This window comes from Saimiri boliviensis, chromosome 2 (assembly GCF_048565385.1).
Source record: "Saimiri boliviensis isolate mSaiBol1 chromosome 2, mSaiBol1.pri, whole genome shotgun sequence".
Lineage (NCBI taxonomy): Eukaryota > Metazoa > Chordata > Mammalia > Primates > Cebidae > Saimiri > Saimiri boliviensis.
The window spans coordinates 98,047,089-98,063,870 of NC_133450.1; the positions used below are offsets into that span (position 1 = coordinate 98,047,089).

The 16,782-nt window shown below is 38.2% G+C and overlaps 1 protein-coding gene across 11 annotated transcripts in view; it reads left to right on the forward strand.

The window, feature by feature from the left end:
- TRIM9 (tripartite motif containing 9) overlaps nt 1-16,782 on the forward strand; it is a 260,580-nt gene that overhangs the window by 136,186 nt on the left and 107,612 nt on the right. The gene's annotated exons all lie outside the window — the stretch shown is intronic.

A 16,782-nucleotide genomic window follows, 5' to 3' on the forward strand; every position in this document is an offset into this window, starting at 1 on the left:
TGTTTGGGAAAGCGCTGCGTAGCTGGGCAGATCAGCGCCAGTGCCCAGGGCCGTTAGACACGTTCGAGGGCAGGGCGGGCTGCGAAGCCCCGAGGAGGGTCTGGAGTGGGGACAGTGGGGTCGCGCGGACGGCGGGAGTCTGTAGCTACTGGATAGATGCACCTGGAGAGGCACGGCGAAGGGTAAAAGGGTGGGCGCCGCGGGCGGAATACTGATGAGCCCGGCTCTGGGCCAGACCTGGCTTTCGAGCTGGAGAGAACGCGGGGTCCTGGTGCCACGTGCTCAAAAGGCAGAAGGGAGGGGCAGCCAGCGGTTGCCATGGCAAAGGGAGGTGCAGGCTTGGGGCCGTACCCTTCCGGAGTTGGGACCTGGGACTGAGTGACGGGACCGGAGTTTGCGCAGTCGCGGCCTGGAAGCCAGGCAGGTGCATCTCCTAGGGAAACCTCCTCCTCCCAACTACCTACACACCCATTTCTCCAGGATTCAACTCCTTTCTCTTTCAGTAGTTATATGTGCAAACTTTGGGACACCTGTTACCAGATTCATCTTTCTGGTCTCTTTTGATGATGCTTCCACCATGGCTAAACACAAAGAGGCTTTAGCAACATGTTAGGTCGTGCCACTTCTCTGCTCAAAACCCTCCACGCTTCTCCGTCCTTGGAATGGTCTATTAGGACCTACATGACCTCTTCCATTTTGGCCCCTTCAACCTCATGGCCTTCCACCGACTCCCTCTGCTCCAGCTACACTGCTTCTTGCTGTTCCTTATGTGACATCAGGCACCTCCCCACCCCACGTCCTTTGCATTAGGTGTTCACTCAGCCTGAAGCTCTCTTTCCCAGTTACCTGAGATCTGAATGGCTCACTTAGCTGCATCCTTCAGCTCTTTGCTCAGATATCACCTTTGCAGTGCCAAGACAACGTCTAGTTCCTTCTCAGCTTTATTTTCCTCAGTAGTATTTATCCCTGTGTGGCATGCTATATATTTTAATTATCATGTCATTTTTGTATTTATCTGTTGTTCTCTGTACACACACAGACATAAATGAAATGAGCCTCATGAAAAAGAAGATCCTTATAATATGCCCACACTGCTTAGAAGGAAGGGAACCACTCTTAAGGAGATGTGTATGAATTTGATTTTCACTTTTTAAATGATCTATTTAGTTGGGGCTGTGGAGGGCAGGGCAGGGATTCAAGATGACTGGGAGGAGCTTTTCTTTCCATCAGTGAGTTGCATACCCAAGGATGAGATAGAGCAGTGAAGATGGTGCTCAGGCCTCAGCTGTGGCCTCACTCAGAATCTCCCAACATTCCTTGGAGATTAGAAAGGGTAGCTTTTGCAAGTGGCCAACCTCGGAGTTAAGGCTGGAACATTGATATTTTATTTACAGCAAGAAAAAAAGTCATAATTTTCAGCAATCAGTGAAAGTTTTCTCAACTCCTTATCCCAGTTGAATGTGATCCATGTTTACAGTCATTCTATTCTCACATATAACCTGTTAAATCATATTAGTACTGATGGAGGTTTCATTTAGCACAGATTTAAGCCTAACTGGGCACACACCACTGTTTTCAGAACAGTTGAATTTAAATTTTTGAAATTGACATTTAGTCTTAAAAGTTTTCAAAACTTTAGTTCACAGCCAGTTTTTTATTCATATTTAGATTTTGCTTTTAAACTGCTAACTATAGTCTATGTTGAATTGCCCTACAATGTATCCTTGGAACTAAAAAATTAATCACTGTCTGGAAAAAGAACTTAGAGTCACAGCTAATTAGGATGGTTAAACCACAACATTATTTTTTTTATGATGGAGAGCCTTTCCTTGATCCATTAAGACCAAAAGAAACCTTTAAATCTCTGTGAAGCCACTTGTCAATTTGAAATGTTAAACCATTTGTTTTATTGGCATTAGAAATCATGAGTAGACAGACACTGGTGCTGACTGGGTTGAAATTTAGATGTCTATCTGCCAAAAAAAAAGAGTGTTAAAACCTTTGAGATATGACAGAAGCAGGCTAGAAGACTACTTTATTCTCTGATCTTTTGCACATTTTTCCCAAAACAGTAAGTAGGCATAATTTTTGTTCAGTCAATATGAGAATTACTAAACTGCCAAGAAAAAAATAAGACAGAAGGATGACAGATTTTAACATTCACTTGTCATCTGTTAGATGAACAACAAACATTACTCCCCCACCTTATTGAATTAATAAGGAAGTTAATATGTTAGCAGTCAGTTTCCTCATGCAGTTTATGTTTTAGTTAACTGTACTTCTATCTCCACAAAAGCTCATGGGCCAGAATTTCTGAGCCCTGCAACAATAGGACAGCAAATAATCGTAATAACTAGGTTTCCAAAGTATCAACACAGATTATTACTAGACCTGAAAAGTTTTCATTCATAGTCTACCATATTAGTCATTTCTACTGATAAAGTAAGTCCTGCAGATAAATAGTTCCCACATCTTACACATTCAAGATACAATAAATCATCACACATCACATTCAAGATATCTTAAATCATCATCTTACACATTCAAGATATAAAATGGCTGAAGTTTGTTTTTTAAGTGGCATTAAAAATATCACTGGGTGACAGACAAGACTCTGTCTCAAAATAAATAAAATAGTTTTCAACTGGCCAGATTAAAATGTGTTTCAGATATTTGTGGCCTTCAGAAATCCATGAAAAATAATAACACATTAAAAATAATAACAAATACTGGTCTTATAAGTCAAATATCTGGTAGCAGTTTTTATTTAGTATCAGTACTTGCTATATTCCTTTATTCAACTTGTTAAAAGAATTGTAACACCAAAAAGTGATTTTGTAGACACTTTAAAATGGGCAATTGAAACCACTTCTATTGCTTTGTGATTTTAAGCAGTTCTCATTCCTAAATCCTGATGTTATCCTTGAATTCCTGGTATTTCAGTAGTCACCGAATCAGGGCTGGGCACAGTAGATCACACCTGTAATCCCAGCACTTTGGGAGGCTGAGGTGGGCAGCTCTCTTGATGCCAGGAGTTTAAGACCAGCCTGGCCAACATGTTGAGACCCCATCTCTACTGAAAATATAAAAATTAGCTGGGCATGGTGGCGTATGTCTGTAATCCCAGCTACTTGGGTAGCTGAGGCAGGAGAATCGCTTGAACCTGGGAGGCAGAGGTTGCAGTGAGCCAAGATCTCACCACTGCACTCCAGCCTGGGTGACAGAGCGAGACTCTATCTCAAAATAAAAAAAGAAGTCACTGAATCAGTAATATATTTGTAATGATTCTTTTGTGTTCATGCTACTGAGCAAAGATTTTCTTTTCCTTTCTTTTCTAAACACTATTCGTTCTTAATCTTGGCTCAAATGTTATTTTTCTCTTACCTTTGTTTTTATAAGTGAAAATTTGCAATTTAAACAATATTTTAAAATAAGCTGTCAGTTAATATGCCTTCATTTCCAAAATATCCCGGAAAAAATATCTGCTTAGCTTTATGGCGGCATCTCATTAAATATTTAGGTAGCAAAATGTATTATATAATGCCACTAAAAATGATACTCGGTTAACTATATGTCAGCAGTAAACAGAGTATAGACTGTATATTCCTGTGGTAAACGTTAACAGGCAGCATATGTTCATGGTTTTAAATTTCCTTTGATTTACTTCTAGTACAATTAGAACATTCGGTGTGCCATGTAAACATTTTTACAGATGTTAAGGAGACTGTTACAGAGAAGACAGTTATTCCTCTCTGTACCCAGGCATAATGGAAAGCACTAGATAATGGGGGATCCAGGTTCTAGAATCGATACTGCCACTCATTTGCAGGAAGTTTTTGCAAGTCTCATCAGCTGTCTGTACTTCCCACCTACAAAGATGTAAGGAAGTTAAAACTATATTTGTGAAAGGATTTTGATAAAGTAATATAAATGTTTATAATTGACTAATTTCAGTTCAACACAACCATCAACTATCCATGGAAAACAGAAGTCAGTGTCTCACCAGTCAACAATTACTGCATAAAAATCTCATCCCCCAACTTGTGGTACTTTTCTGGATCCTTTCAGAGCAGAGGGTACAGTCCAAAGCTGCTCTGAAAGGTGGTCTAAAAGAGTAAGCCTCTTCCTCTTGGGTCCAGAGAGAATATTCAGTTGAATTAAGCTCAAGAAATAAGAATACTACACAAAGATTTATATATTGAACCAAAGTATTTTGGTTTTCTGTAAGAAAGCTAAAATAACTGATGAGGCTCAGGTTTTTTTCAGATACTCCAATAAAGATATTGTTAAAAGTAGCAGAAATTGTTTCTCCTGTATATGCCATGAAAAGATGCTATTAATTGGAGTTTCAGGTCAAATCACAGTTTGCATAAAGTAAGAGGCAATTATCACAGCCATCTGTTCTTGTATAATGAGAATAATGTACAGGGAACACTTGTCCTTACCATTAGTATAATAAATGGCACTTCCCTCCCCTAAACAAGTTGATGGATTTTTCAAAGTATGCATACAACTTAACTTTGGCATATAGAAGGATAGAACCTATTACATGATAAATATTTAAGAACCAAATAGTTATAAATAAATATCATTTATCAGTTTTGTCAAGGATTATTGATTGCAAGGATCAGAAACCCATTTAGATGATCTCAGGAGATTTCATGGGAAGTGAAATAAAATCAACTCACAAGGAGAATGGAACTAGAAAGTTAGAAACTAAGATCACTCTCTGTATCAGTCAGGTTGGACTATGCTCCAGTAACAAATCTCAGTGAATTATAACAGCATGTAATTTTTTACTTATTCATGTCAGTGTCCACTGAGGGTCTCTTTTATTAATTATTTTTTATTTTGCTTTAGCATGTTTTTGTTAGTTTCCTGCTACTTGCAACTGAGAATTCCTGACTTATAAAAGTGTATGAATTAACACATGTAAACACTTTATTTGAAGATTCTAATTTTTATTCATCCTAGATATTGTCTTCAGAATATTATGCTTAGAAAGATACATTCTGATTCCATAAATACAAATAGAGGGGCAGTTTTGGATTCAGTGAAGCAGAAATCATATCACATTCAATGCTGTCTACCTACCCATCCACCACTGGGTAGCTTTTATTAACCTTTTGGCTGTTTTCTTCAGCTATTTTTATTGTGAAGTTGTTCACAAAGCAGCCGAAGAGAAATTTTTTTTAACCAAGTTAAAATTACTCAATGTATGTAGTGATGACACTTTTATGAACATTAGGCCAGATAAGAAGGTTCTGAAATCAAACTTCTGCCAATAATTGATGTGTTTATTTTCAAAGGCAAAAAAAACCTCTGAAGGCTATGTATGAGCACTCCACAATTCTTTTTGTTTTACCTGTACTCTAGGTCACCATTTCTCAAACTATGCTCCCACAAATTTTCTTTAGTTAAATAATTTTCAGACTCTCCATTCTGAATAGGCTACAGGTAGTTCACATTGTACATTGTATCAATACACCTACCTATATAGATACATCCTGCAGCCTACAAAGCCACTTGATTCAATGTAGCATTTTCCAAATTAGTCTAACTTTGGAAACTCTTTTAGAGTGGCAAACAAGTTTGAAGTACTCTAGTTCAGGCAGTTATTAATGAATAAGTTAGTAAGGAGGTGATTGTTATTAATTTCTTGTCTATGTAGATTAGAATACCCTAAAACTCCAGCCTGTGGATAAATGTCTGCAGCAAATCTATGCTTAGATCGTGTTAATTCTTAAAGCAAATGTTAAATGTTAAATTTATTTTATTTTTTAAACGTTAAAAGTCAAAAAGGTAAAAATAATTAATACAAGTTTTGTAGTATTTATATGTATGGACTGGAATACATGTTGCCCCCCTTTCTATTGTAAATAACTCAAAAAATGATTTTAGGCATGAGGAGTATTAATATAATATAATTAAAAAACCCTACTTCAATCTACTTTTGACTACTTTAAGGTTTCATTTATTTGATACCAAATGACTGGTCTAATTGAGTTTTTCATTAATCTTTGGTAAATAAAAATAGATTGTTTTAAAGATACTTTTAATAGGCAGAAAAAGACAATATTAAAAGCTTAAAACTTTAACGTTGCTCTGGGGACAACATAGCACGACTTCTGAAGGTAAAATAAGTAGTACCTTGTCTAACACATTCGAGGTTTTGCTAATATTTTTATGTTGACATTTGGGGTCAATTTTCAAGAGTTTCTATAAAATGGCCACCACGGTGTACCTATCCCTACACTATCAGAGACCATCTAGGTTTTGTCAAGCAGCATATCTAATTCACAGGACATCTCGAAGCCAAAAACACTCCCCTGGAGTGTTCTCAGAACCCTAAACCGGGCCCCTATCCTAAGCTGAGACCTATCTCCAAGTGAGATTACCTAGGAAAACACAAGCAAAATGTATTTAACAGCAGGTTTTCTTTTTCTAACTACATCTGTGTCAGGGAAATCATCATGACACCAGTTCACTTTTGTTGCCTGGTTTTGCCTTCTTTTTAAACTATCGGGGTTTAAAGTGCAGCATGTTAGCCACGGATCTAGTCACAGTCCTGTCTGCCTCCCTAGCTACTTTCTCCTTGACACCCTCTGATCTTCTCCACAGAGCCCCTCCCTTCCTGTCCACTGGGCTTGCCCTCCCCCAGTTTCTTAGACCAGACCTTCCGATCACCAGACCAACTAACCTGGCCACACCCAGTTGAGATGAGCTAGCCTCCACAGCCCCAGACCAGACCAGCTTGCCAACCAGGAACCTGATGCTGCTCCCCTGCTCACCAGAGTTACACCTGCACCAGCAGCATCCTCCCTGCAACCCCAGCTGGGTTTAATTGCAGACACTCTTTTATTACAGAGCTGCAGAGAAGGAATTTTCTTCATTTTGTCTGATTCATTTTAAGCTGAAAAAGCAAGAAAACTTTTTTTGAGTTTCTAGTCATGAATAAGTATTTATTTTTCCCCCCTCCTCAACATGCTTGTCTCAAGAAACTCATCCACTCCATGATTTCAATTCCTGCTTGTACCTGATTGTCTAAAACAGATATGGTCATCTCAATCCCCTTCCTTTTCACAGTTTGTTCCCAGACTCTCTTCCCAGCCCTATCACCTGTTCACCTCAGCCTCCTCCATAGCGTCCATATCTGTGTTCTAACCCTGAGCATCCTCCCACTGTATTATAATTGCTTCTGTGAGAAATCTTCCACTGAACCCTATTAGCTCAGTGCCATAGACTGTTTCTTACCTATTTTCTTTTTTTTTCTTTTGTTTCTTTTTTTTTTTTCTTTTTCTTTTTTTTTCTTTTTTTTTTTTTTTTTTTTTTTTTTTTTTTTTTTTTTTTTTTTGAGACAGAGTTTCACTTTTGTTGCCCCGGCTAGAGTGTAATGCCCTGATCTCAGCTGACCGAAATCTCCACCCCTGCCACCCCACCCCCCACCCCTGTTCAAGCAATTCTCCTGCCTCAGCCCCCTAAGTAGCTGGGATTGCAGGCTTGTGCCACCACGCCCAAGTAATTTTTTGTAGAGACGGGGTTTCACCATGTTTAGCCAGGCTAAACATGGAACTCTAGACCTCAGGTCATCCAAAGTGCTGGGATTACAGGTGTGAGCCACCGCACCTGGCCTTCTTACCTATCTTCTTTTACTCTGTTTCTGTACTTAGTAGAAGTTAGATAAAGTTTGGTTCAATGAAGAAAATAATCAGTAGAGGAAGATTAATAACTAGCAATATAACTCAGTATTTTAAATTTCTCAGATTAGCCTGACAGTAATCATTAAATTTGAAAACCTGTATTTTATACTTTTTGATAAAATGTACTGGACACTTACTACATGCCAGATACTGCTCTGAGATTTTTACAGCATTTTCTCATTTAATCCTCATAATCCACACATCTTCCTGTGAGAAAACTGGGACAGAGGAAGATTTTGAGGTCATACCAGTTGTAATTGGCAGGGCCAGGGTTTGAATCCTGGCTGTCTGACTCTACAGCTCACATCTTTAGCTGCTGTTCTGTTCTACTTTCTGATAAGCCCAGGAAGTGTATGACCTATAAAAGCACAGTTTTATGAACTTACAAACGTCAATGACATAACAAATAGCTCAACTCGTTTAGTTCTCATGTATGAAAATTACTGAGAAATTGAGTCATTTTTCTCCTAAGTGTCCTTGTGACAAAATAAATTTAGAGAAGAAAATATGGTGCAGGAGGAAAGAGGTGACAAGTATGTTGAATACTCCACAGACCAGATCATTGGAGGTACGGGCCTGATTACCTTGCAGAGGTTCATCCTGCCTCTCTGTTACAAATAAGTAACAAATAGGCAGTAAGATTCTACAGCTTGGCCATGGAGTCATCGTCCCTCTTCTAACAAAATAATGCATCTCAAAATTTACAGACCAAAAAAACCATAAAGTAATAGATTTTAAAAATAAAAGTCCATAGGCATTTTAAGTACCTTCATTTCTATAGATCTAAACATTTATAAGTCAGTTTTTGAAAACACAAAATATTTTTCTTGCACCTTTTGCCTATGTGTTAAAAGAAAATACAGGTATTCCAGTTCAGAACAGAAACCTGACCCACCTTTCACCATAAATATAAAAAGGAATATGTGAACTAGAAGAGGATGTTATTTAAGAATGGATTTAAACACTGCTAAATAAAGTTGTTTTTCATAAGCCTTGCACAGAAGCAGAACTGTGTGTTTTATACTAACAGTTCCGATCAAAGAAGAAACTTCCTTTTAAAGAGTTGGCTTTGGAAATAGAATACTAAACGTTGTTCTTTGGTGTGGGACTAGCCACCTTCTGTCAGGAGTACACATAGATGGTTAATTCTCATCCACCACTGATTTATTCCTGTGATGCTGACTTTCTACCTGGATAGCATCAGTTCGGCTTTATTGAGGTTTTTGCTCATCTCCTCTCACTTTTACTTCGCTTGCAGCCTGCACTTTAAAAAGTAACTGTTGACACCAAATATTCATTATTCATTCCCATGATCCAGGACAGCCTGAGAGAATAACACTGTTCTGACCTGCACTATCAGTCTGAGGCATTATTAACTCTGAACAAAGTGGGTTGCAGAGAGGAGTAAATGGCAATATGGGGAATTAAACATTTTCTTTGTAGAGCAGGTCTTCATAACAGGCTTTGTGATTTTGTAGGGAGCAAAATCTTGGTTGGTCAAATATACACAGGCTCAACTGTAAGCCCAACTCATCCAAATGATTCTATGACATAATCTACCTCTTTTGATTGTCTGCACTTTAGTTTTTTTCATTAGTGCAAATAACCAACAGATGATTTTACTATAGATATGCATAGTCCATTACCTAGTACTGCTGATATTAATGCAATCATGAAGGCATATCATTTCATGAAACTAATAAAATGGTGTCACTTATGCTGTCCCATTATCTTGGAATAATGTTATCCCAAGAGCATTAGTCACATACAGTCAAATGTAAAACTGGACTTTCATCCAATCTAATAAGTCTAAGATGGCACAGATAAATCTATGATGCTTTTAACAAGCAGTTATTATTGATTTTATTGACCATCAGTCATCTAGCCAAGACTTAGGAAATATGATAAACAGCTTTCAGCACATAATCAATGCAGTATGAAGCTGAATGATGTTTACACACTACCTTGTGTCATTATGGAATTGAATCTATCATTGATGAAACTAAAACATTATTCAGTATTGAATAGGATCAAGAAATGTGGAATATAGAAACTTGTGTGAACACTGAATTTCCAGGCTGGCTTCACCAAGCTCAATAAGCAAGGGTTCAAAAATGGCAACATGGATTTCTGGTTGCTCTGGTCACTACATATTTTTTTAAAGTGTGGAAAATTTTGAATCGATAGTAAATTCTTGCTATTTACTCACTAAAACTGTTGGTATTAATTGTCAAATCAGTACATAAGTATTTCACATATATTTTTGAATACTATCAAGCTAAAAAGAAAATTAATTCTTCTAGCATTCAGAATATCCTCAATTCTTATTTACTTACCATTCATGATTTGATGTGATATTAACACAACATTTTGAGATTGCTATTATTATTTTCAAGGGGTTGATTGATGGCCTAGAATCATATAGCTTGACAAAGGCAGGGCTTCAACCTAGGCCTTGTTTAACTCTCAAGTCCATTGTACCACACTAAATCGTATTTTGGTTAAAATGTATCTCGAAATGTCAAAAGTTCACATTTTTTGTTTTTAAGGTCATAGCCATTAATCAGACATTTTGCATTGAACCCTAAAGCTCACTGGCATCTCAAGCTGGACTTGTATCTCAACACCCTCACGTTCAGGATGCCCAGATCTGAATTTATCATCTTCCATTTTGTAACTCAAAGATTTCCTTTTCTTACTTTTCGAATAGGAACCAAAGAATGCAAGTATCTTAACTCCACAGACGTGCAAAAAATGTTGCTGCAAAGTATTTTAAAACTAAGGATCTCGGCTGGGTGTCGAGATCCCAAGCTACTGCCTGTAATCGCAGTGCTTTGGGAGGCCAAGGAAGAAGCGGCAACATACCGAGACCTGGTCTCTAAAAAAATTTTTTTTTAATTAGCTGGACGAGGTGGTGCATGCCTGTAGTCCCAACTACTTAGGATCCTCCTGAGGCAGAAGGATCAGTTGAGGCTAGGAGTTTGAGATTACAGGAGCCATGATCACACCAATGCACTGCAGCCTGGATGACAAAGTGAGACCCTGTCCTAAATTAACTGATTAATTAATTTAAAAACTAAGGATTTTAAATAAACTGCTTAAACTCTACACATATTTCAAAACATAGGTATTAGAAAACTAAACAGAGATTCACTTTATGAAGAAAACTATCAAGTTCTAGTCTATCAAAGAAGGAAGCAAGATGTAGGTATCTGTTATATTCTAGGTATACAGTGGTCTAGGCACTGATCTAAGTAATTTCTGTGCATTAACTGAGGGAACTCCCACAACTCTATGAGGCAAGAACCATTACTATTCTCATTTTACAGATGAGGAAACAGACTAAGAAACCAAGAAACCCAAAGTCAGTTAACAAGTGCCAGGACCAGGCTTTCCTCTTAAAGAGCCAGGCTCCTTATTCTGGCCTTAACCACTATACCCACCATTGCTACACAGATGAGATCCTACACAGAGCTTTGGTCACACTCCCACTGACAAAGTTGAGGTTGCTTGCTCTTATATGGGGACAGCAAATCACTTTTTTTTTAAGATGTAACTCACATACCATAAAATTTACCTTTTTAAAGTGTGTAATGCAATAGTTTTTGTTAGGTTCATTCATAGAGTTGTGCAACCAGCACACAGTATAATTCCAGAATATTTTTATCATCCCCAAAAGAAACCCCAACTATCAAGTCACCACTCAACCCTATCTCCAACTCCTGGAAACCACTAGTGTACTTTCTGTCTCTGGATTTGTGTAGTCAGGATATTTCATATAAATGGAATCATAATGTATGTGGCCTTTTACATCTGGCTTCTTTCACATGGCGTAATGTTTTTAAAGTTCATTCACCTTGTAGCATACATCAGTACATCATTCTTTTTAATGACTAATTATCCAGTAATAATATCCTGTTGTATTGGATGTAGCACATTTTGCTTATCCATTCATTAGTTGATGAACATTTGGGTTACTTCCATTTTCTGGCTGTTACAAATAATGCTGCTATGAACATTCATGTACAAGTTTTAATGTGGACATGTTTTCAGTTACCTTGAGTATCATGATACAGTAAAAATTATATTTGGTCTTTGTCCTTGGTTCCTGGCTCAGAGCTCCTAAAACCCTTGGGATTTCCTGAGTTAGAAGTATCTTTTGACCAGAGGTGACTCAGGGTGGGCCCCAGGTAGCTTCAGGATGGGGGCAGATCACCAGAAAGTCCAAATGTAAGCCCTTGCATTTCCCTAATGACTATTGATGTTGAGAATCTTTTGGTCACTGGAAAGACCAAATGTGAGTTCTAGGGGTGGGAACTTTCAGTGCCACCCACTGACCTCTGACCCCCAGGGAGAGGAGAGTGGCTGGAGATTGAGTTCTATAAAAACTCTTGAACAACAAGATTTGGGAAACTTCCAGGTTAGAGAACAGGTGGAGGTACTGGGAAGGTGGCACACAGAGAGGGTATGGAAGTGCCACCCGTTCCCCAGTACCCTACTCTATGCATCTCTGCCATTGGCTGTTCCTGAGTTGTATCCTCCATAATAAACCAGTAAATATAAGTAGTGTTCTCCTGAGTTCTGTGAGTCATTCTAGTGAATTATCAAACCTGAGAAGGGGATCCCCCAAGTTTGTAATCAAGTTAGAAAGAAGTTCAGGTAGCCTGGGAACCCAGACTTAGCAACTGGAATCTGAAGTGAAGCCAGTCTTGTGGGTCTGATCCTTTAAACCTGCAGAGTCTAACTCTGGTAGTTTGTGTCATATAGGATTGACTTGCAGAACGCCTACTGGTGTCAGAGAATTGGTCACTGAAGTACATACCTAGGAGTGGAATTGTTGAGTCATATGCTAACTCCATATTTAAAATTTTGAGGAACTGTCCAACTGTTTTCCCAGGAAGCTGTACCATCTTACATTCCCACCAGCAGTGTATGAGCATTCCAATTGCTCCACATCCTCACCAACACTTGTAATTGTCTGTCCTTTTTATTATAGCCATTCTAGTGGATGTGAGGTGAAGTCTTATAGCTTTGATTTGCATTTCTCTAATGACTAGTGATGTTGAGAATCTTTTGCTGTGTTTATTGGCTATTTTATCTCTTTTCTAAGAGAAATGTCTATTTTTAGTCTTTTATCTCATTTAATTGGGTTGTCTGTCTTTTATTGCTGTGTTATAATAGTTCTTTATGCTGGATACATATTCACTTTTAAAATGGAAGTGAGATAGATATGAGCCTCTCAATTCTCAGACACTCACAGGAGGAAAAAAGCAGACACAGACCTGCATGGGAGGAAATCTTATCAAGACTGGCCTATCAGGACCTACTGCAAATTCTTTGCGTGATATCTCAAAATAAGCCAGTTCTGAGATAGAATTTGGATAAAGTCCATCTGGATTGGCTTTGAAAAACAGGAAACATGGAAAAGTCCAAAAGCAGGAGGAGGAAATCATTTCTTTATCAGGGTCCTGGATATAGCAGCTGTTCCTCCTCTTCCTTACCCAACTTCCACTTCTCCTGGCTTTGGAAATGGAGTCCACCTGAATATAATATTATAAGGTTCTTGTGGTCTGTGGCTCCTGTTACTAAGGGTTACCATGGTGGTATTTTTAAAAGTCACTTTCAGGTGTCAAAAAGGTGGGTTCTTCCCCTGCATTTGAGAGGTATAAATGGAGAGCATTGAGACACTGGATCTTGAAGATCATTTGCTCAACCATCTTCAAAGTTAGAAAAATCCCAGAACATTAAATCACCCAAGTGATACATACATATTGCCAAAACACCTTTGTGTTTATTATTTACACTGAGAATTCTTAACATTCTGAAAACAGATTTTTTAGTTTTCTCTTTCTCTCTCTCTCTCTCTCGCTCGCTCTCTCTTTCTCTCTCTCTCTCTCTCTCTGTGTGTGTGTGTGTGTGTGTGTGTGTGTGTGTGTGTGCGTGTGTGTCTGTGTGTTCAGTAAAGCTCAATTGAAACACCTGTTCTCCCTTTTGGGGACTCTTTATGCCCTCAGACACCCATAATCACATTTTTTTCTATATCCCATATTATAACTATCACAGTTTACATTAACTTTGTTTTCTCTTTCTAAGGGGAAATTATATATATCTATACTATTAAATTAATGTTCCCTCATTATAAGTAATATATTCTTTTTCTTAACATTGGCTTTCAATAGATATTACCTTTGCCTCAAAGATCAATCTATTGATAGGAATTTCCACATGAGTCTAGAAAAGAAAAAATATTCTTTGATGTTAGGTTTTGCTATGCCTCTCACACAGAAAACAGAGAGCAGTATGACCATCCCCTTGGATTGGCTGTCTGGTTGGCCCCTGCCCTAGCAGAAAGCACAAAATAAGTTTCTGGGATGAAGCAAAATGTTCCTCTCCCCATTCATTTGCACTACATGCTAGCTTTTTTAGCATCTTAACCACTAGCACTCTCCACTCCTTCCTTCCACCTCCGCAGTCTCCTGTGTATCTTCTGGTTTCTGCCTTCCTGTCTGCAATCACGGCTTTGGTTCCAAGGTGTGTACCTACCCTCCTGGTCATCTGTATGGCTTGTTCTGACCATTGCATACAGTCTTTTCATCTAGCTCTAGATCATTGACCACAAACTGAGGAAGTCTCTCTGCCTAGCCCAACTGGTATGTGCATCCTTTACCTCCAGCCTGACATTGACTTTCCCAGCCCTGGCATTATTCCCAGTGAAGAGCCCAGTGCTGACAGCTCCTTGAATTATACCTCATATGTAGCAGCTTTAGGGCTGGCACTGATCCTAACAACAGATTATTGTAATGCACTTGGCCAATAACCTGTAATGTTAAAATAAGATTACAACATACACATCTGGGCTATATAAAAAATGTACTCACATAATTCTTTTCTTTTGAAACATGCCATAAAATGATTAAACTATATGTAAACACAGAATCCATTGACATACAGCCACCACGGAAGTGAAATAGGACAGATACTTAGTAGAACCTGAAAGTTCTAATTACATTGAGGGCAGGAAGTAACAAATAATTTATAAATTCCATCTGTAAAACAGGGAAGGAGTGAATTCATAGGTCAGAGATTATTATTGAATTTGGAGGCCAGTCAAAGATTGGCCAATTATTCTCTTCTGAGTAGAGCCAAATAGTTCAATTATTATTACAGTTTCACTCCTTAAAGTCTTCTATTCCCTTTTATGAGAACAAAGTCATCAATTTTCCATTCGCATTATTTAATTTGCATGTTATGATGGCTTTTGGATTTTGTCTATTATTAAGTTTTCTGAAACTATATGTACAAAAGATTGTTGTTAAATAGCCATCAAAAATTAAACAAGAGCATTTTTATTTTGTTTTACTTTAAAATAAATTGTATTGTGCAGAGTTGAGGTTTACAACATGATGTTATGGGATACAGATAGAAGAATGGTTACTAGAGTAAAGCAGACGAACATGTCTATCATCTCACATAGTTACTTTTTTGTGTGTGACAAGAGCAGCTAAAATCTACTTATTTGACAAAAATCCCTAGTACAATACAACATTAACTATAGCCCTCATGTTGTACATTCAATCTCTAGACCTGTTTATCCTACATATCTGCTCCTTTGAATTATTTGACCTACATCTCCTCCATTTTCTCTCCCACATAGTAACCACTCTTATTCTCTGTATATATTAGACTTTTTTTTTTTTTTAGATTCCACATAAGGGAGATCATACAATAATTTTTTTCTGGCTTACTTCACATAGCATAATTTCCTCATTCACTTAGCTTAACCCATGTTGTGGCAAGTAGCAGGATCTCCTTCTTTTTTAAGGCTGAATGACATTCCATTGTGTCTATATGTAGGTATTTATGTATACATGCCATATTTTCTTTGTCTGTTGATGGACACTTAGGTTCTTTTCACATCTTGACTATTGTGAATCCTAAAGTGTTTTTAGAGAAATTATTTAATTAGTATATCTGAAAAGATTGCTGTAAAATTTGTATAAATATTGGATTTGAAAATTAATTTTATATTTTCTTCAGGGATTAAATCATATTTATCAGTGGCAAAGTATACCTACTACATTCCTTCGTGTTCTACTGTTCTTTTATCTTCCCAGCCATGTTAAAGAATTTAGATCTGTATTCAGTGCTCCATCCTCACTGTAACTACCTCAAGGCCTGACATAGGCTGAGTGAGGCCCTTACTGTTGTTGATTCAAGTTCAGGATACTGATGATGAGACCACTGGCTCATCTGATAAGACCATTGATAAGACCATGAGCTATTCAGCAGGCACAGAGCTTCAGGTTTACTTGGTTGCTCAATTGTGATGTTCACAGAGTGAGGGAGATTAGTTCTAGTTTTACTGTATAACCAAAATGCTTTTATATGCCCAGAAAGAAGAATGGTTCATAGTTACACAGATAATGGTGTGTGACTATTGTAATTCCATGATGCCTCTGAGAAGAACTGGTTCTTATAATGTATTGAAACCAAGGTCATTTAACAGCTGTTGCTGGAACAAGATTTGCCGTGTGAACTAAGCTAAGAGATGTGATTTCATATCAGTGTCTTTTCCACCAGGAACGTTGATTTAACAGGGAGACTCATTAGAATTGGGTTAGGATGGCCAGGAGTGGTGGCTTATGCCTGTAATCCCAGCACTTTGGGAGGCTGAGGCGGGCAGATCACCTGAGGACAGGAGTTCAAGACCAGCCTGGCCAACATGATGAAACACCATCTCTACTAAAAATATAAAAATTAGCCAAGCATGGTGGTCCGCACCTATAATCCCAGCTACTCAGGGAGGCTGAGGCAGGAACCTGGGAGGTGGAGGTTGCGGTGAGCTGATATCATACCCCACTACACTCCAGCCTGGATGTCAGAGCAAGACACTCTCAAAAAAAAAGCGAGGTTGGGCTGGTTAGGAAAACTTTGTGCATGTTGAAGCTGAGACTGAGGGCCAGGACTTAAGTTTAAAACACCCTTTCTTGGCCAATGTGTCACCTATAGGAGACACGAGGCTGCATCCTCCCAGCTCCTAAAAGCAGTTGAATATACATGCCATTACACTGTAGCCAAATCA